General features: G+C 37.9%; 1 pseudogene; it reads left to right on the top strand.

Annotated features, from left to right (window-relative positions):
• Positions 1-6,458: 6,458 nt before the first annotated feature.
• Positions 6,459-6,577, top strand: LOC112471245 (annotated as a pseudogene).
• Positions 6,578-20,732: the final 14,155 nt, after the last annotated feature.

Here is a 20,732-nt window from a genome sequence, read left to right as displayed (position 1 = left end):
AACATATTTTTTAGAGTTCTGTATCATGGGAAACTCCAGATTTTAATGAGCTATAATCAAATTTGATATGTTAAGGAGCCTCTGAAGCTAATGTAAATTGACTAATAACTGCTAATGAACATTTTGGGTACATGGCCCTCCCTTGCTTCTGTAATTTGTCACGGTTTCCTATTCCAAAGGTCAAGGGCATCTTCATGCTCTGTGTTTAATCTTCATGCACAGGTACTCAATTTTGTCTTCCCAAATGTTGTTGGTCCAAATTTGTTAAGTCTCTTCCATTTGGCTTCTGGTTGTTCATTAGTTTTTCTCTGGTATGGATTTGTAAATAGAGATGAATTGGTATCACTGGTAGGTATCAGGAGGATGGATATTTGAATAATTGATATAGGCATACTGGAAATAAAAGTAGAAATATGATATATGCAAAATTGAAGCTTTTAGATTAAACCTAGAGGGTTTTTCCCCCCTAGATTTTCCCCAATTTGCTAATAAATAATACAAAAGGTATTATTTTCTCCATTTATCTCAAATATCTACTGGTAAAATCACCCCCACATTCCTCCTCAATGCCCCACCTGCAATCCCTCAAGGAGCTATTGCATTCTAAGTAAGTATTAGGTCATTATAGTTGTATTCATACATATTTTCACACTAGACTGTAATTGTTCTATAAAACTACATAATTACAGACCTTTCATCTAATTAACTTGATACATAACTACTTCAAAGCAGACATGCTGCAAATCAGTTAAGTCAATATTCACATTATATTTTTCAGCTTTTGGTCATGGGAGGAAGTAAAAATACGGAAAGTTCTAAGTATGTACTAAGAAAGAGTTGGGCATGAACTAAAAATTTCACACCATTATCCAAGATTTGTAAATATCTGGATATTGGATGCTCCATTTTATAGCATTATATGTAAACAAAAAATAAAATGCTATTCTGAATATGTCATTTTTATATGATATTTGAGTTAATTATAAGTATAGTCACATTGAGGACTGACAAATCATTGTAAGTCTATTTTATTACAATAAAAAATATGCATTTCCATTGTATCCACACCTAGATCTGCAATATTCACACCTCTTACCCAAGACAGCCCCCAACTTCTGGCACCTAAGTTTCTAAAAACTTGATGAGTCTTCAGAGGAATCTTTGGATGCTGTGGAATAAGAATGAGGGATATGAATAAGGGCAGAGACTTCAGTGCAAACTCAGATAAACCTAAAGAAACATCTTTACCCTTCATCAGGGGACACCTTTCTCATTTACAAATTCTTCCCATTTCCATAATTGTGACTGCTTAGGAAATGCCAGAGGTTTACTGTTGGCTTTTTCTTTTCTGTTTCTGGGTTGATCACCTTTTTTTTTTTAAAGCCAGTAACATAGTCATTTATTATCATTATCAAGTATTACATACTGTATATAATTATGTGTGCTGTACTTATTTTTAGCATTTTATTTTATTATTAGTTTCAAGTATACAGTACATTAGGTAAACATTTATATAGTTGGTAAAATGATCCCCTCCAATTACTCTATCACTTCTCTGGCTCTACACATAGCCATTACCTTTCTTCAGTTTTATTCATATTTGCTTTAGAAGTCTTATCAGTTTTTTTTTTAAAGCACCACCCTCTCCAGGTAAATATGCCTCTCCCCATAAGAGACAGAGCTAGGCTGATCATCCCCTCACTTACCAAGCCATGTCCAGACAAGGACTATGCCACTGGATATCCAGCTCTATTGTTGCTGTCCCCTTCCCATTCCCATCATTGCCACTTTCCTTCTTTCATTGCAAAATGGGTGTGTTGTCTCTCCTCTTCCACCCAATTCCTGCCATCATTCTTGGGGACTTCCCCATGTGTGGCTCATCTGACCACCTGACCCCAATCTATGACCCCATTTTTAGGAACTCACCTCTCGATGCCTCAGTCACTCTCTCTCATGGCTGAACCTGTCATCAGCAAGGCCTGCTCTATTTCTGAACTATTGAATTAAAACATCCCACTCTGAATGACCACACTATACCATTTCATCTTCAACCCCTTGCTTCATTGATATCTATAACACTCACCTGACAAAACTATAGGCTAGAACAATCCAGACATTTGTTTTCTTTTTGTCCACAGTCAGGCAGCTGATTATTTCCGGGAAACACAGTACATATGCTCAAACACACAGAGACATTTACACATGTAACCTTAAATGAATCGTCTTAAAACTCATTTGGGTCTGCAGCTCTTGCTTGCCTTCTCTATTAGAAGAATCTCAAATTTTCTTAAATGCTTCTCCCCTCTGAATTTGGTACCCATCCCTTCACAGATATTCTTACTTCTTCCTCAAAGATAAAATGAGTCCCACCAGATATAACGACCTTCACTTCTAGTCATCCTATATCCATCCTTAAATCTATAACTGATGTTGACCGTTTTTTCTCTGCCTTGTTCTCCTTGCCTTCTCTGTCTTCTGACTTCCATCTAACAGTATTTCACCAAGTTCAAATTACTCTTAGTCATTAAAAAAGAAAAAACAACCTACTTCAAGCTCCAACTACCTGCTCTATTTCTCTCTTCACTCAAGCCAAGTTTCTTCTTCCTTTTTTTATTGAGGCGAAGCTCACTTAGCACTAAATTAACTATTTTAAAGTGAATAATTTAGTGGCTGTTGGTACATTAACAATGTTGAACAACCACAACCTCTATCTAGTTTCTAAATATTGTCATCGTCCAAAAATAATACCATGTATTCAATAAGCTATTACTTCTTAGTCTCCCATTTCCTAACACTGTAACAACCATCAGTCTGTTTTCTGTCTGTATGAATTTATCTATTCTGGACATTTCAGATAAATCAAATCACACAATATGAGACCTTTTGTTTTTGGTTTCTTTTACTTAGCACGTTTTCGAGTTTCATCCATGTCATAACATCTTTCTGTACTATATCATTCTTTTTCATGACTGAATAGCATTCCGTTGTATGTATATGCTACAATTTGTTTATACATTCATCCATTGATGACCATTTGGGCTGTATCTATATTTTGGGAATTGTTAATACTGCAACTATGAACATGCACATACGTATATTTGTCTGAGCACCAATTTTCAATTCTTTTGAGGTATATACCTTTCACTGAAATTGCTGGATTATGTGGTAATTCTATGTTTGATTTTTTGAAGAAATGTCATACTCTTTACACATCAGTTGTGCCTCAGCAATGTATAAGGTTTCTAATTTCTCCACATTCTCACTGATATTCTTTATTTTCAGTTTTTTGTTATAGCCATATTAAATGATGTGAAGAAGTTCCTTATTACAATGTGGTAGCTCAGAGATCAAGTTCTCTTCTTTCCCCAGAGTTTGCTGCTGTTGATATTTGATGTTTACAGATGTCCATTTGTTTAGTGACTTTTCCAAATAATTTTGCAAAGACCATATCCCTTGCTGCATGTGGTCACTAAAGTCTTTGTTCTGTTATCTCAGTGATGGCTTGACAGAGATTTCCTTAAATGATTTTCTTAAAGCCTGCCTATAACTCTACCTCAGAGTCATACCCTCTACAATGAGTCCACAGAATCACCAGAGGTAAAAGCCTAAGGTCCTCTCAGTCTTTTCTGAGCATGTATTAGGTACTGGGCATTTGGATTTCCCTCTGTCTTCCCAGTATATGTGATGGCCCTTCTGAGCCCTTGAATAAGAGCTCATTAACCTTCCTACTTCCCTCCTACTACTCAGGCCTTTGGGTTCTATCTACTACTTGTCTCATTTGCTTTCCTTTGCACAGGTGTATATGTTGTTAAATCTTTCCATAGATGCCTCCACATTTAACTTTGGAAGCCTGGAAAACTACTCCAGCCCAAGGAGGTAGGGGATAGAGTAGGGGGAATGATAGAGAGGTAGAGAAATCAGGGTTGGGGGATTGAAACAAAAGTTAGCCTCTGCCCCATTTTCTCAAGTGCCACCAGACAGATCAAAATGCACCACTACAGTTTTAAAAAACTAGATCTGTATTAGCCCTCTGGCATCAACAAGCTGACAAGGAGCACATGCCCTTGTCCCCACAGGTGCTGCTGCTACTGTAGGGGAATGGGAGGTGGATTCAGATGGGTAGAAATGCCACAGTGCTCTTGCACTGAATTTCAGCTGCCCTATGCATTATATTCCAGAGTTCCAGAAAGGTCGATTCCATTCATCTTTGTCAGTTTATTGGTTGTTTCAGTGGAGGAACCAATTCTTTAAGACCCTATTCTACCAATTTCTGTAATGTCACGTGTCAAGCCAAACTTCTTTTATTTGTTGTCTAATACAATGCTATTCAAAGTGTGATCTCTGGACCAGTGCCAGTCAGCAAAAAAATGTTATCTGTCAGAGTTAAGATGAGTTAAGTTCATATATGGAGAGTATGCATTTAGAAACATTTAGAGTAATATGATATCATAATGTTCAAGCAGCAGTCAGTAGACTTGTCTCCTTAAAAACAACACAAATCACCTGTTAGAATAGCTATAATCAACAGGAAAATAAATAACAAATGTTGAAGAGGATGCGGAGAAAAAGGAACACTCATACACTGCTGGTGGGACTGCAAATTGGTACAGCCACTATGGAAAATAGTATGGAGGTTCCTCAAAAAACTAAAAATTGATCTATCATATGATCCAGCAATCCCTCTACTGGGTATTTACCCTAAAGACTTGAAAACCCATATCCGAAAAGATATTTGCACACCAATGTTCATAGCAGCATTATTCACAGTGGCCAGGACATAGAAGCAACCAAAGTGTCCTACGATAGATGATTGGCTAAAGAAGTTGTGGTACATATATACAATGGCATATTACTCAGCCATAAGAAGAGATGAAATACCGCCATTTGCAACAACATGGATGGACCTTTAGATAGTCATGCTAAGCAAAATAAGCCAGACAGGAAAAGTTGAAAATCACATGATAACACTTATATGTGGGATATAAACCTAAAAGCAACAAATGAGCAGGACAAATAGAGACTCATGGACATGGACTATAAGCTAGTGGTTACCAGAGGACTATAGACTAGTGGTTACTAGTGGGTGGGAGGAGATACAGGGTAAAGGGAGTCAAATATAGGGTTTAGGGGGAGAGTGAAGTGGATAAAGGGGATCAAATATATGGTAGCTGAAGGAAACTGGACTTTGGATAGTAAACACACAATAGAATCTACAGATGTCAAATGATAATGTACACCTGAAAATTATATAATTGCATTAACCAATGTTACCCCAATAAACTTAATTAAAAATTTTTAAAAAACAACACAAATCAGCACTGCGCAGCAAAAATACAATTCAACCCACATATATAATTTTACTCTTTCTAGTAGTCTCTTTAAAAAAAGGCAGGTAAAATTAATTTTAGTAACATTTTATTTAACTCAGTATATCCAAAATAGTATCATTTCTACATGAAATCAAGTGAAATTATTAGTTAAGCATTTTTGAAATATTTGAAATACAGTGATTGTGTGTGTGTGTGTGATGTCAGACCATCTAAATTTGTACAACTACATGTAGCTAGTGGCTACTGCATTTAATAGTGAGATATAGATAATCTGGAGTGTCGTCCTTCTTGTGAATTGAGTTTCATGTAGTATGAACTGCTTATTTGTATGAGGTCCCAAATAGTTAGAGACACATTGGCTTAAAGCAGCAGTCCTCAACCATTTTGGCACCAGGGACCAGGGCTCCTTGATCCTATGAAAACTAATGCCTGATGATCTGAGATGGAGCTAAGGCTGCGATGCTAGCTCCAGGGAGTGGCTGCAAATACAGATGAAGCTTAGCTGGCTAGCCAGCCACTCACCTCCTGCTGTGCAGCTCTGTTTCTAAGAGACTGACCTGTCTGCAGCCAGAGGGTAGATGACCCTTGGCTTAAAGGACTGTCTCCAGTTTCTGACCTTCTATTTACTTCTTAACTCATTGCATTCTGGCTTCTAATCCCACAACTCCACTGATATAGCTCTTTCCAATATCTTCACATTTAACAAATGCTATTTATAATTCTTTATGCATCAGTAATATAGACAATCTCTTCCTTTTCTTGGCTGCTCAGCTACATTTGACTGTGTTATAAAATTTCCCCTTGATATCCTTTGGTCACCTGAATTTTATTATTAACTAATTTTTCATTAATTAAACAAATATTTATTATTGACCCGGAAATGTGCAAGGTGCTAAGGATACAGTGGTAAGTAAAAATAGACCAATAGAGCCTTTATTCTAATGGTGGAGGCTGCCATCAATCATAAAATAACAACAAAAAATATATGAAATTGAAACTGTGGCAAGTGCTGCAAAAATTAGATAAATGGTGCAAATGGCAGAAAATAGTATTGGTAGCTAATATTTACATGGTACATACAATGTGCCAGACATTTTTCTAAACATTCTACATCTATTAATTTACTTCGTCTATGGCCATGCTACCGTGAACAAGTCAGATCCTGTCTGATCTCAGAAGCTAAGCAGGGTTGGGTCTGGTTTGTACTTGGGTGGGAGACCACCTAGGAAGACCAGGTGCTGTAGGCGGAAAAAATAAAAAAATAAGGGATTGTAAACTGACAAGGTCCTTGCAATCTGTGAGGTCAACCAAAGGTTGCCTCACCTAAAAAAAACAAACAAACAAACAAACAAAAAACAAAAAGAAAACAAAAAAACCCCACTTAATCTTCAAAAAAGGCTATGAAGTAGATACTACTATTAGCCACAATTTACAGATGAGAAAACTTAGACAGAACTAGGATACCTAATATATCTAAGGTCACATAGTGTTAAGTGTGGGGCAGGAGTTGGAACCCAGGCAGTTTTGTACAATAAACCATGCACATGACCATATCACTAAAAGAGTTAGCTGGAATGGGGAGAGGTTTTTATCTTCCAAGAATGATGATTAAATCATGAAGAGACCTGTAGGCATGATGAAAATGTGTTCTTCATCTGATAAGAAAAGGAGGTAAATCATTAAAATGCTTTAAAATCAAGTACAATTTATAGGGTAATAGTGGTTAGACTACCACCGGGATAATATATTATAAAAGAACTAGCTTAATTGGAGGAAGACCAATGCAGTGGTCCCAGAAAGGGAGGTAGCTTGAAAAAAAGATGACTCTCAAACAGATGGATAGAAGTGGACATACATTAGAAATGTGTATACTGTAAGGAATCCTCAGTACTTAGTGATAATTGAGTATATACAATTCATAAAAAAAAATGTCAAGAGTTACTTCTAAAGACAGGTTTGTATTACTAGTTGGAATTTGAGATGGAGAACACTTGATAACCAGGTTTAATGGGAATGGGAATTTGGTTTTAAACAGGATGCATTTGAGGGGCCTCTGGAACATCCCAGAGCCCAGAGGAGAGATGTAATAGAGATAAAATCTATGATCATCTCTTATAGGCAGATGGAGTCATGAGCCCAGGTGCAATCACTTGAGAAAGAAAATACAGAAAGAGAAGATAAGAGGGTCTAAGATCAAAACTCAAAGAGTTGCAGCATCTAACAGCAGGATAAAGGAATTTGATCAAATGAAGGAGAGAAGGAACAAGAAGTTAGAAGAGCAAGATCATAATGGATCATGCTGTGCCGTGAGAGCCGATGAAAGAATGTTTCAAGAAGGCAGTGGTTACCAGTGACTAATGCTGCTGAGAGACCAGAGGAGATAAAGACTGAAAACTGTCCACTAGACATAAAGACACCAAATTCATTGGAAATTTCATTCAGATCTTCCATGAAACTTCTGTGAAACAGAGATCTTATACTGAGCACCTCTTTCAGTAGCAATTGCCACAATTATAACTTAAATTTGTTTCTGTGATTTTTTTCATTAGTGTATCTCTAACACTAGACTTTAACTTCCAGAAGTGCAGGGACTGCTTTTGCTTTAGCAGCCCATGTGTTCATTTGCCACAAGTAAGCACTTACCCTACTGTGTGAGTCACTGTGAGAGTAGTGTATGTGTGTCAAATAAATGATTGACTTGGAAAAGAAAGATTAAACCACTAAAATAGTAGCTCAAACTCCTATTCCACTTTGCTTTCTCTTTTAAGGCTGAAGCTATTTGATCGCTTCTAAAAGTTACCAAAATGCCTTCATTATTCCACATAATAGTATAGATCATTGCTATGTGGGTAGGTTATTCTTGATATTTAGGGAAAACTTTCTAATTTCATAAGTTAAAAATATGTAATATTTATTTGTTTACATTACAGTGCTGTTTCACATATGATATAGTTTTCCTTATTTTTCAGAACTTCCTTTCTGAACGTTAGTACTCCTCAAATGTTACTAAACTTTGATTTGACTCTCATGGACTTTACAATAATTTGTTTTCCCAACGAAGTTGTAATCTAAGTAGTTTTCCCAAAGAATTGAATTTATAAGAATTCTAGTAGGCCCATCATACTTATCGATTGCCTACCCCCATTTATTCTCTCTTTTATTATCATCATCAATCCTCATCATTATCTCTACCAATTACTGCCATTCACCAAGATGCCAGATCAAAAGCAATCAAATTGTGAATTTCGAAAGTTTTCCCTGGTCTATATTGACATTTATATTTATTTCTTTTTGGCTTCCAATGCCTTGATTTCTTTTTCTTTGAGAATATATTGGGAATAGCATATTGTGTAAGTTCTGTTCTACTTGACTAATAAAAAAAGAGCAATATATTCAGTAGTCTCACTCTGTAAATTACACACAGAAAGACAATTACACACTAAAAACCAGGTTCTCTAAGCCTTGCACTATTGGAGTTTTTTTTCCACAAAAATAAGTGGCTTTGTTTATAGCTCTCAATGACGTGCTTTGAGTTACATACAATCAATGCATCCTTTACCAAGCTAATAACTTGAACAGTGTACAATCTTCAGGTTCTCACCCACTTATTTTCTGCCCATTTTGTTTACCCACTTTTGTGCCATCATAGTAGTCTCTCCTCGCTCTGCTCTTTTTCTCATCACTCTAATAATTAATGTGAGCATTAGGGAGGTTTGATTTCAGATTCGTTCACTGCTGGCACCCTGAAAAAGTCTCATTTTCATGGCAAGCAGTTTGAATTGCTCCAAGACAGGGTTTATTTTTAAAGTTCCACATTGCACATTATTGGCTCTCCAATATCTTCTGGCAATGAGAAACCAACAAGACAGAACACATAAAAAAGAAGAAAAACACCCAAACATTTTCTTTCCCCTTTTCCATATTCTCCCCAAGCCAAGTTTGGAATAGCTTAAGGGAGGGGTTTTTCTTTCCCTTTTTTCTTTGCCTAGCACTGGCCACTATTAGGCACCTTTTTGGATTCAGACATTTTCCTGTTGGCCTCTCCTGAGGGAATCTACCGTTGAGTTCTAGCACATAATACTTATCCAAGAAACCACTGTTTAAGGGGGAAACAAGCTTTCGGTTGTAGAACAACAGACTCTGTGCTTTAAGGAATGTCTCTGTTAGGGTTCTTCCTGTGGAGTGGAACTAACCCTATTCCTTTGGGTTTAAGGATCTGCTGAGTCTTTAATCTATTTTATCTCCAGGGACATCTCCTCAAAAAAAGAAAAAAAAAAGGCCGGTGAGGATGTGATAGTATGTTACTGTGTAAGCTGAATCACCACGAGTAGAAGGTAAGTGTTGGTCTTTTAAGATGATTATGAGCAACAAGCCAAAAGTTTCTGCTAAAGGTCTTGAGTCTTTCATTGGAGAGTACTATTTCCTTGGAGAAGGAGTCTAAATATCTAATTCACCAGAGTTCCCACTAAATCACCTCTCCTTTGTTTCCCCTTTTCTTTCATCATGGTACATATCTGCAGTTAAGTACATAAACATTTTCAAAGAATATTTACCTACACCAGCCATCCCGGGTTGTTACACAAAGGGAGTTGTGTTTTGAGTAGAGAATTTTTCCCAATGAATAGTGCATAGGTCATTTCACTCCATAGTTTTACTCCAGTCTCAGAACATTTGTGGGCTATAGAATGAAAGTATATCGAGTATTGTTTACCCACTTTCCTTCCCAGTAAACAAGGAGGAGAAATAAAGTAAATTCTGTTTACTAAGAAAAACTAGCCCCTCAGGGACAGGTATCAAGGGTAGTGGTGTTAATGTAGAACTTAGCTGATACTTCGCGTTAGAAAATGAGTTGGCAGAAGCCAAGAAGTAAAATTTAGTTGAGACTCTGCTACTGGGAGGACATCTTCTTTGTGTTTCCAATGAATTCTAGGAGTCTAGAAACATATGAATACCCCTCCCCGCAATCTTTTAACACATCAAAAACGCAAACAAACCTCTATCCTCACCTACACAAATACAGCAAATAAATAGATATACATTACCTGAGCATTACTGAATAATCCTCTCGATTGATAAATGATGAAAAGTCCTCTTCTGTCTTATTTGAGGTTAGGTTGTAGAGATGTTGGGGTCAATTTTAGTGAGCCCCTTTAGAGCCAGTCTGATGTAAGAAGATCATGAGCCAACATTCACAAGCTACACAAAGGAAAGGTTTATTAGGCAGCCAGAAATCCAGACAGCTAGCAGGTTTGGCATTATTCTGCTCACCACAGTAGAAATTACCCCAGACTTTGTTAATGCCTGCTTGGTTGCAAATGCTTCACTGCTGCTCATACAGTGCTCCTTGGGCAATGATCCTCATTTGGAAGAGCTGTTGGCAACACACATTTTTTTAAAAGCATAAACTGCCAAGCAACAAACACGCTCATCACCAAGTAACGATGATGACAGCAGCAGCAAAACAAAGGGATTAGAATCATCTCATAGGCACATTCTTTTCAGGCAGCAGGGTTCTCTCCATAGACATTATAGTTCGGTCTTTATGCCTTTGCCATACTCTTTTAATTATTTTATTTCAGAAGGCACCAATAACATTTGCTCTGTCTTCAATTATACTTCTAGCTTTTATTTATTGCAGAATTGTATTTTCTTGACCAAGGATTAGCAGAGGAATGGAGGTTTATGAGTGCACCAGCCCCATCTTCATGACCTTGAAGACACTGGATACACTTCTAAGAACTTAGCACTTGTGCTAAGAATAATGACCCATATCTATATCAGGATCAAGCTCAGTTTCTACTTCTTAATCTCACGTGGAACCAGTCTCTATATTGCCAGATTTACTTTAAGAGAGCACAATTCGGGGTTCAGTTAATCAAGTGAAAGTCTCTTATTTTTGTCAGAGAACTTTTCCCACTTCTTCTTGGGAACAGCACTCTGGTTTTCCTTTGTGAGCACCAGCTCTCCTCTACTCTCATTACATGTGATTTGGGTGAGGCTAGCACCATGATTTCTGCATCCCCTCAACAAGGGATGGGGACAGGACCTACAACAGACTCCCCTGGTGGTCTGCCCATATCCTTTCAGGTCCCCTCTCCATTTTCATGCCTATGATTCTGGCTCCCAACAACTAGCTAAAGCATGGTTGCTAGAGGATTGCCTTTATGTTGATAAAATCACCTTTGCCCTTGCACTAGGCAGGTGGAAAGTTCCTGGGTGGTTAAATCCCCCGAGAGGCATCCTTACCTAATAATTAGTGGACATGGGGGTATAAATACCCCAAATATACTCCCAAGTGCTTCACTCCTTGACAGGGGTAATTCATACATATTTGTTTTGCAAGGGAATATTGCAATATTAAGCTCTGATTTCTCACTGGTATGTGATGTAACATCCTTGTGTTGGCTGACTTCCCTGTCACACACCTATGTTCCTTGCAACTTCCAATAAACTGTTTTCACTGAAATTTTTGGCTCACCATCTGCTTCTGGGAGAACTTAAACTAAGACAAAACCAAAGCCTGGCACATCAAAGCATTCCATCTCCTGGCTGTAGTGACTGATTATAGATGCAAACCTGACTCAAGCCAGACCAGTGACAGACCCAGGCCTTTGCCTGGAATCTTTGAATGAGAAGTAATTTCTGTTGGGATTCCTTAGTGTATGAAATGTAAGCTGGTACTGTCCAATTCTTCATCTTTTCTGCGACACGAGGAGCCCTTTTGAGAATAAAGCCAGCACTCCAGAAAACAGTGCCAAGAAGTGGAGAGGAAATTTTTCTTGATGGATTCAGCCATACCTGAAACTCTGATCTACACATGGCCTTTCAATTACATGAACCAATTTCCCATCTCACCATTTTGAAAGCCAAGTTCAGTTTCTGTTTCCCAAAACTAAAAGAGTTCTGATTAATTCATATATGAGCTAGATTTTATCTCGGCTTGCTTTGTATGTAGTGCTGGCCAGCAAGATGAGGTTCAGGTACCACAGTTTCTCAATTTATGATACATATGATGGTCAGCTATTAGCTCTGAATGGAAGGCATGAACTCTGGAATCTGAATACTGAGAAGCTTGTCTTTTCTTTGCTTTTACCACAAAAGTTGAGATAAGCCATTACTTCAATTTTGGTTGTGACAGAGGGAGAAAATGTCTGAAATATGTCACCACCTTTCTTCTTACAATGAAAATTTTTGTAGGATATTGGCAAATGATCTTTGAGGACAAAACATTATGTAATGAATTAATTTGTCCACATGATATAAATTACTTTCTTAAATTTTGCTGTGTAAGTTGCAGGCTGCATTTTTGCTTTAATTAAGCTATGGCAAGAATGGTTTTGTGGCATTTTTCTTCCAAGATGTAAACCTACACATATCAGCTTTATGCATGAGAATCAGAAATGAAAACTGACCACAACTAATGGGAACCTGCTTAGGCCCATTTTATAGGCTCTGCTAAGAGAAGTGCAAAGAGAAAACAGGCTAAGTGAAGAAGAAAAAAATCAATTGTGCCTTTTCAATAAGTTTTAATAATGTATAATCTCCCAGAAAGTAACATATGATCAGAATTATAAATTTTGGTTTGTTGTTTTTTCTACCATTAAAGGTTCGTTAAGACCTCAAAGGGATTTGTTGGTCCTTTATATTTGTAATTCAACTCCAATGTCTTCAATTAGAGCATGCTGTCAGAGGAAATAGTACTCTGCACATATATGGTTGAGAAAGATTGATGCTAAATCTTGAGTTGTACCCACACGAGTGGAGATTCAAGTGTAGGTAGTTACTAAGGGAATCCTTGCTGGCAAGGTGGAGTCTTCTGGATGATCTTCTAAGTGTGTACAGTCTTGCTAGTCTGTGCATATTCTGTGCATGAAGCAACATACACACAAGTGAGCACCCAGGAGATACTTGTCATGGTTGTTAGCCTTTTTCAGTCTTCTACTTCCACTAGTTAAGTCTCTTATTCTGGGTTCTACCTCCTGTGCAGGTTTGGTTTTGTAGGGCATTATGAAACAGGTCTTCTGTGAAGGCGTATGGGAGCTCCTAGGTATTCCATGGCTCTCAGGAAGAACACAAAATAAACAGAGAGAGACCTTTTATTAACAACTGTAGTGACTCAACAGCAAAAAAAGGGCTGGGAAATGTATTCCTTCTGATCTGATCTCCGGAGGCTGTTCTTATCTTTGGGAATATTTTCTGAATTCACTCAGGGGACTGGTGGCCGATTGTAGTTTCTGTTTCCCAAAACTAAAAGAGTTCTGATTAATTCATATATGAGCTAGATTTTATCTCGGCTTGCTTTGTATGTAGTGCTGGCCAGCAAGATGAGGTTCAGGTACCACAGTTTCTCAATTTATGATACGTATGATGGTCAGCTATTAGCTCTGAATGGAAGGCATGAACTCTGGAATCTGAATACTGAGAAGCTTGTCTTTTCTTTGCTTTTACCACAAAAGTTGAGATAAGCCATTACTTCAATTTTGGTTGTGACAGAGGGAGAAAATGTCTGAAATATGTCACCACCTTTCTTCTTACAATGAAAATTTTTGTAGGATATTGGCAAATGATCTTTGAGGACAAAACATTATGTAATGAATTAATTTGTCCACATGATATAAATTACTTTCTTAAATTTTGCTGTGTAAGTTGCAGGCTGCATTTTTGCTTTAATTAAGCTATGGCAAGAATGGTTTTGTGGCATTTTTCTTCCAAGATGTAAACCTACACATATCAGCTTTATGCATGAGAATCAGAAATGAAAACTGACCACAACTAATGGGAACCTGCTTAGGCCCATTTTATAGGCTCTGCTAAGAGAAGTGCAAAGAGAAAACAGGCTAAGTGAAGAAGAAAAAAATCAATTGTGCCTTTTCAATAAGTTTTAATAATGTATAATCTCCCAGAAAGTAACATATGATCAGAATTATAAATTTTGGTTTGTTGTTTTTTCTACCATTAAAGGTTCGTTAAGACCTCAAAGGGATTTGTTGGTCCTTTATATTTGTAATTCAACTCCAATGTCTTCAATTAGAGCATGCTGTCAGAGGAAATAGTACTCTGCACATATATGGTTGAGAAAGATTGATGCTAAATCTTGAGTTGTACCCACACGAGTGGAGATTCAAGTGTAGGTAGTTACTAAGGGAATCCTTGCTGGCAAGGTGGAGTCTTCTGGATGATCTTCTAAGTGTGTACAGTCTTGCTAGTCTGTGCATATTCTGTGCATGAAGCAACATACACACAAGTGAGCACCCAGGAGATACTTGTCATGGTTGTTAGCCTTTTTCAGTCTTCTACTTCCACTAGTTAAGTCTCTTATTCTGGGTTCTACCTCCTGTGCAGGTTTGGTTTTGTAGGGCATTATGAAACAGGTCTTCTGTGAAGGCGTATGGGAGCTCCTAGGTATTCCATGGCTCTCAGGAAGAACACAAAATAAACAGAGAGAGACCTTTTATTAACAACTGTAGTGACTCAACAGCAAAAAAAGGGCTGGGAAATGTATTCCTTCTGATCTGATCTCCGGAGGCTGTTCTTATCTTTGGGAATATTTTCTGAATTCACTCAGGGGACTGGTGGCCGATTGTAGTTGTGTGCTTATTTTTTAAACTTTTCCTGTTTACTCAATTGGCTTTCATACCATGGACTTCTCTCCATTACATGTTTGTGGGCCCTATCATGGGTTTTTTTTTTTTTTATCTCCCTTCATCCTGTGATTGAATCTCCCCAAAGATAACCTCTGTAAAAATGTAAGATGCCCAAAAGCCAAAGAAAGCAGATAGAGAGTTGTTCATAATCTGATTGTAATCCGTAGAGTGGAAAGATACTCTGTGGGTTATCCACTGATGTGTAACAAACTGCTCCAAAAGTTAGTGCATTCAGACAAAGGTTTATTATTTTGTGGGCTATGGAGCGGTTCTTCTGTTGGTTTCACCAGAGTTCACTCAAGTGACTGCATTTATCTGGTGGATTGGTTGGAGTTGGAGGGTCTACAATAGCGTCATCCTTCTCAGGAAAAAAAGGGAAATGTTAATTGTAAAAGCAGGCAAAACCCCTGGTAGCTGTTTTTGCTGAAGTGTTAACAGGTGTAAACCTAGAGAAGATACCCCAAGTACATCTGTCTCACTCTGATTTAAGAAACAGAAATTTCCAGGCTGCAGCTGCAGGTTAATTGCAAAATAATTATATCGTCAAAGGTATCACAAGGTAGAGTTTATTCTAAGCTTTCGGCAAAGGTGAACAAAGTTATCTGGAACAAGGAGGCTTGCTTTATTCTGACAGGTCAGAAAGAAGAGTGCACTGATAAATGAAATGGTTGACAATTGGCTCTCTGCAAATTATATCTCAATAAAACTCTAAAAAAAAATGAAAGAAAAACAAACCCCATCCATGATTTGTAACATTTGCCAATATTCATCATAAACATTTCTACTACAGCTAATACCAAGCTGTTGTTCAGGTTGGGAAAGCGTGTGCACAATGGATTTGTGGCCTTTGCAAACTGTGAATTACACTAAACTTGCTTTTTGATCTCCCTGTCTGCATTCCTCTGGATCCATGGCTCACTATCACCACCTTCATTAGGACTTTGGCTCTGTCACTTTTTTGGAGGCAAAGACAGACTTGATGCTCTTGACCTTGCAGTTCTAACTTCAGGGATTCAAACTGCTACCCATTGACACCAGCCAACACCATTTCTTCACGCAACAAATATATATGCCTCTGTTTCTCCAGCGTATGCTTTTATGGCCACCTGGTGGTTCTTGGGTGCCACTGAGTGCATGGCATTTTGATTTCTTGCTTGACATATTGGTTAAAGAAAGAACTATATGCATATAAAGTCAATTAATTCTGAAGCAGGCTCACTCTCTTGAGATTCTAGGACAACTGTGAGAATTTAAGACACTCCACAATAGTGGAGTATGCCTACTTATCCACCTACTGCCTCTGACAGAGAGATAGGTCAGTTATAGAGATTTCACTTTTAACTCTAGACTATCAGACTATACTTGAAAAATTATCATTTTGAAATAAATTTCAAAAAGGTTTAGTTATCTCTTTGCCATGAGCCGACCAGCATCTTAACCAGTTGGTCTGTTTGAGTCCAGGGGGCTGGTCATAACCAACCCAGTTACACTTTTTAGTTTGAGGCCTTTCTCAAAGCAGAGAATTAGCTTGCCCTTCTCTGAGGAAGGATCCCTCTATCTTCACTCTAGACAAGGAAGAAATCCAGTCCAAGCTTCCTCCTTTCTCTTACTTTGAGGTCTCTTTTGACCATCCATGGTTGATAATAAATTCTAATAAAAAGGTACACTTACAGCTGAGTAGTGAACCTAGTTGTTTACCTATATCTTCATGCTCCATAATTAGTGTCCACATGCCCAGTACTCTGCCACTTGGGGTCCAAAGAGAGTGCCATGAGGAAAGTCATGATGTTTAAGATGCCTGGTTTGAGGTCCATAATCTAGAGGACTTCATTTGGGGTAGAAATGTTTACTTTGGCTAATTGTGCTGAACTTCAATAATTGGTCACCTAGGAGCCCATCTAGCCTACCCCTCAAGTAGTTTCCATGTTATTCAAGCACAAGGCCTGTTATGGGGCTTATAGAGCAAGAAGAAAAATAATTGCATCTAATTATACTAAGATTGGACTGTGATCATACGTTGGGACTGGAATTCATTAAAAACACAAACTTTGTCTTAGAGCCAATGGCCTGAGCTATAGGAAATTCATCCATAAAGCTTGCAGTGTGATATTTTTCAGTAGACACTTATCTCTCTCATTGCAACTAAAGCTCTGTGGGTATCCTGATTGCTGTAAAAGTCTAAAAGGCTATCAGGTGTTCACAAGAAATGAATCTATGACCTCAAAAGGGAGATAAATGGAAAATTCATTGCCAAGTCAAGTTCATCTCATCTTTGTTTTAGCAATGCTATTTTGCCTATACAGCATCCCCACAGTGGAAATTTATTTATTATTTAATATGTTTATATTATACATATTAAATATATATATTATTTAATAAGTAATCTCCTGGGTTAGAGATTGGAAGTGACAATGGTGTCAAACCCAGATGTTCACAGAATGAAATCTAAGATTTGAATTTAAATGAGACTGGAAAAAGTCAGCGGGGTTGGAGGCAGAAACCTTTAGTTTAGTCATTCGTAGAGATCCATGGAGGAGGCTAATTGTGTTGAAAACTTGCTAGGAGTTAAGAAATGTCTTGCTGCACCCATTTAATAGTGTCTTTCCCCAAGGGAGGTGTGTAGGACCTGATACTTGAAAGGAACATGATGTATCTTAGATGAATTCTTCATTTTGAGTAAAGGCATGAGGTGATTCATGAGGCAGAGGGGAGTACTAGATAAGCAACTTTGAACTCTGCGATGGAGAGAAGGAATGACAAATTAGTATGGAAACAGCAACAATAACTACAGTTTATCTATCCCTTAAGTCATTCTTCAGTCTATATAAGTATTGCAAGGTGTGAAAGGCCAACTATTGACTGTATATAAATAAGAAGAAACATGTTAGTGATGAATAATGATCACCTTTATGATACTCTTGTCAAATATAATCATTTATTTAAACTATTTTTCTGGGTTCTTTTTAATTTAGTCCTGTTGCTTTCCAACTGAGTTCCATGGAGTATTATATTTTCTTTAGAGTACACAGGGTAACTATGGAGAACAAGAAGGGTGTCAAATGCACAAAGCATTGGGGTCCTAACAGTGTTTCCAAAATATTTACTCTTCTATTATCATATTTATATATAAAGGTTGCATTCTTGGTGAAAATGTTCTGTTATTAAAAGTAACCAGTTAGAAGACAGCTACCTAAGTAATTACCACCTGAAAGACCTAAGTAATTGCATGCTTTAATTTTCCCAAGAGATATGAATATTACAACCTGATATCACTTAAAAGAAAATTGAGTCCCAGCCCCAATTAATACTTTTAAGGAATGGCAGTTGACCCAAGGAGCAAAGTCTTGTGGATTAAAAAGGATTTATTTTTCACACAATACAGCTACGAATAAGACCCAGGTGGATAAATTTGCTGTAACTTTTATTTCAATAGAATCAGTTTATTATATGATGAGGAAGAGTAATGAAAGTGGTGAAGATAAGCTATAAATAGAAAGCTATCATTGGAGACCAAGTCCTGAAGACCATGACCTTTCCCTGTTAGGATTTATCTGACACTGCTCCTCTTAATACAATTGGTCAGAGCGAAATTACTTCTTTATGTTGTGGGATAAGCACCAAGTTAAAATAGTCGCTGTCTAGGTAAGAAGTGGAATGTTATCTTTGTCTCTATCATCTCAATAGATGCCACAGAACAGCTAGGCTCAAACATGCTCACTGATGAACTCACTTGCTCTGAGCTCCAGTGCTGGGGCAGCAGCTTAGATGGTGCCAGGAGCATATGGGGGAAGAATTGAGCTGTCTGGCTTCAGAATGAAGGCTGAAGGGGCAGCTTTCTTCCAGACAGAAATGCTGACAGAAACCATTGTTCCTTTGTTGAGCCCTCACACCTCTCAACATGCAGACTTCGGAAGGCGGCATATCTGAGTCTCCACTAACCTGGCTAATACCAGTCTCCCTGCCCTGGTGATTCCCTGAGACCCTGCCACACCCAAGTTTCAAATTAACCCAAGCTGCTTCCAGTGGCTTTTCTATACGGTCTGTCTTGGCTCCTGCTGTGGACTTTCCTAAAGTCTCTCAAAGGTTCACAAACCCCAAATGAGAAGCATCTGACCTCAATATGCCCTGTACCATTTGCTAAACAACCCCAAAATTGGCACTAGTGGCAGCTGACCTCAGTTCACAGCTTAGCATCTCCCCAGCACCTTTAAGCCCAGCACAAGAGGCAATCATCTTCAGATCACTTTGTAGCTCATACCAAGTGGCCCTGGGCAGGACACAGGCAGCAGCTTACCTTGGCCTGCATCAGAGCCCCTACCAATAGATCCCAGAACCAACACTCCCGGTGGCCAGTTTCAGACCACACTAGAGTACCACTCATCCTCCTCCACACTCAAGGGGTACATTTGGTAGCCACCAAAGCCCTGCTAAGGTGAATCCTGCTCCATAAGGTCAGCCCCTGCACAATAGCTTCTCTACTGTAGTCATGGCCAGTACTCACAACCAATCAGAGAATCACTCCCTCCCATTGACTTACCAATAGCAATCAAGGCTCAACTACAACAGAAGGTCACACACAACCCACACAAGGAACACATCTGGGTTACCCAGCTCAGATGACTAGAAAGACTGCATTTCTGAGCCCCACAGAATATCTACTACATAAGGCCACTCTACCAAGACCAGGAGACATAGCAACTCTACCTAATATAGAAACAAACACAAAGAGGCAGTTAAAATAAAGAGACAAAGAAACATGTTCCTAATGAAAGGTGAAAATAAAGCTTCAGAAAAAGAATAAACAAAATGGAGACAAACAATCTACCTGACGCAGAGTTCAAGGCACTGGCTATAGTCAAGACAAGGATGCCCAACGATCTCAATGAAAACTTCAAAAAAGAGATAGAAAACATAAAAATGGAGATACAAAACAAAAAAAGAACCAGTCAAAAGTGAAAAGTACAATAATCGAGATGAAGAATGCATTAGATGGAATCAATAGTAGACTAGAGGAAGCAGAGGACTGAATCAGAGATTTGGAAGGTAAAGTAGCAGAAAATACTCAATCAGAACAGCAATAAGAAAAAAGAATCCAAAAAAATGAGGATAGTTTAAGGAGCCTCCAGGACAACATCAAGTGTGCCAACTTTCACATCATAGGAATACCAGAAGGAGAAGAGAAAGATCAAGAAATCAAAAACCTATTTGAAGAAATAATGACAGAAAATTTCCCTAACCTGGCAAAGGAAATAGGCATACAAGCCCAGAAAGTGCAGAGAGTCCCAAACAAGATGAACCCAAAGAGGCCCACACCAAGATGCAACATAGTTAAAAGGCCAAAGGTTAAGCACAAAGAGAGAATCTTAAAAGCAGCAAGAGAAAAAACAGTTTGTTACCTACAAGAGAGCTTCCATAAGATTGTTAGAGAGACTTCTTTAAGAAGAAAAAGAAAAAAAAGATAAAAAATGTTAATAAAATGGCAATAGCTACATATATATCAATGATTATTTTAAATGTAAATGGATTAAATGATTTTTTATTACAAAACGTAGGATGGCTGAATGGGTAAGAAAACAAGACTCTTTCACATGCTGCCTACAAGAAACTTACTTCATCTCAAAAGACACACAGACTGAAATTACTTCTTTAAATTACTTCGTTAAAATGGAAATTAAAAAAAAAAAAAAAGCTGGAGTAGCAATACTTATACCAGACAAAATAGGCTTTAAAACAAAGGCTATAACAAGAGACAAAGAAG

The sequence above is a fragment of the Pteropus alecto genome, unplaced genomic scaffold, assembly GCF_000325575.1.
Source record: "Pteropus alecto unplaced genomic scaffold, ASM32557v1 scaffold45, whole genome shotgun sequence".
Classification (NCBI taxonomy): Eukaryota; Metazoa; Chordata; class Mammalia; order Chiroptera; family Pteropodidae; genus Pteropus; species Pteropus alecto.
This window is presented reverse-complemented; position numbering and strand designations above follow the sequence as displayed.